Here is a 2033-nt window from a genome sequence, read left to right as displayed (position 1 = left end):
TCTTCAGGTCTGGTTTTCTTTCCAGGAATGTTTTGAACACTTGAAAAACAAAATGAAACAAAACTAAGTGTCCATTTTTTTTTTCCATTAATGATTAGGCTCAGATTCTCAGGAGAGGTCACTTGAGTCGCATCTTGAACTCCTTTGCTCTTTCAAATAGATCATTCCATTCCATCCTGTGGTTTCTTGTTTAGGTTCTTGATATCCTAGACCATGGAGACAGCCGAAATTGTTTTACCTTTCACACATAATTCCTATTGTGGAGAGACCTAGGAAGTTATAATATCTAGTCCTCTATCCTGTTGGCTAAGTGATTGGAAATCTGAAGTCCATTCTAAAGGCAAGATCCTGTGATCTCTCAATTCAAGTTTCTTTTGATCTTTGATAATGTCCTTGTCTCCTGTTCTGGCATCATTACATTCCTGTTTCTCAAGGGTCATGTGCAATATCTAGAGAACTAAGCTTGGGGAATCTCCCCTTTCCTCAAAGTTTAGTCTCATCATCAGCTTGTTTCTAAGTCATAGACACTCACTAGTTTCCTGCACAAGGATTTATTGAGTTGGGAATGTTCAAAATGTGAAATGCCATTTTTACAAAGCACAAACATGATAAAAGAATGCATGGTCTGGAGGAAAGAAGGGATCTGTAAGTCACTAAATTCTCCTGTGCTTTATAGACTGAGGGACCAATACTTTGGTTTCTGAGTCTAGGCAATGGATGTTTGGTGATTTCATTTCGGACTTCCAAGAGCTAGGATAACAGCTGTTCCAGCTGAAATGGGTGTCATTGCTATTTGGTAAACATATATGAATTTTATGAGTTTTCAGGAATTCTAACTTCTAACAGCATCAGTCCACAAATTGCAAGGAAACATTAAAGAAAGAAATAAAGGAAGGAAGGAAGGAAGAAAGAAAGGAAGGAAGAAAGAAAGGAAGAAAACCTCAACAACCCCTAAACTCGTGATTTCTTGGCTTTCCCTTCACCTCAGAGACACTGAAGATGGAAGGGTTGACAGAGTTCACCCTACCTATAATGATACCAGTTATATTAATGAGCAAATGTTGCACATACTTATGATCCTTTTGATTCTGCTTAGTTTTTGTCCTTTATGGGAATTAAGTTTAGGATGCCGTTTTTCAATTTCTACCTTCTATGTTAATTCTCTAACCTAAACTGGTCTTGAACTCTTAGAAATGATTTTTTTGCAGGTTCTTACCCCTTTTCCCAAGAAAGATCCTGGGAATAAGTTTATGCCTGGAAGACCACTCAGTCTCAGTTCTAACCCAGCCAAAGGTGGCTCAGAAGGCATTGGGTTGAAAATGGCGACTTATGAATACAGAACTCTCATGAGGTATAAATTCATATCCTGTTCTCGCTATGTATTTTTATGAACTGTTAGAGTTATTCTGCTGCCAGGACCTGGCCAGAACCTGACTCAGTGCCCAGCGCTAACAACTGTCTTTAAAGGCTTATGAATAGGGTCATAAACACTACTGGCGTTAGTAGGAACATGTACTTTTAGTGTTATCACTGGCATTCCTTCTCCCCATACCCCCACACCTCTGTGGGCATGTTATGTTATGAGTGTAATGGTAAACCTGTACTTCCCCCCATTTATTGCCCACATGTGGACCCATTCATTTGTCCAATTTTTATTTTTCCTGATCAAGTCACCCTTGTGCTCTGGACGCCAGGTTTCAATCAGGAGGAACATTCCCAGATCACATGTTTGAGCTTTTTCCTTTTCAACTTTGGCCAATAATAATAAACCTGGGAGATGATGCAATCCACCAGAAAGCTCAGTGACTGCCTTAATGTGCAACCACTGATGAGTAGTTGGGGCCCTACCATTGACATTATTAAAGGCATGGAGGTAACTCTTTCACTCAAGGGGAAACTTGGTATTCATTCTTCATGGCTGTCAATTTGAACAACGTGAAAAAAATAATCTGAGTTACTAAGATAGAGGCATCCTTCTGTAGCCTCAATCTTTTTTTTTTTTTTTTTGCTTTTTGGAGCAGGGGAAGGCAGGA

The sequence above is a fragment of the Petaurus breviceps genome, unplaced genomic scaffold (genome assembly GCF_028583685.1).
Source record: "Petaurus breviceps papuanus isolate PSGF00001 unplaced genomic scaffold, PetGlider_PUasm1.0 128, whole genome shotgun sequence".
Classification (NCBI taxonomy): Eukaryota; Metazoa; Chordata; class Mammalia; order Diprotodontia; family Petauridae; genus Petaurus; species Petaurus breviceps.
This window is presented reverse-complemented; position numbering follows the sequence as displayed.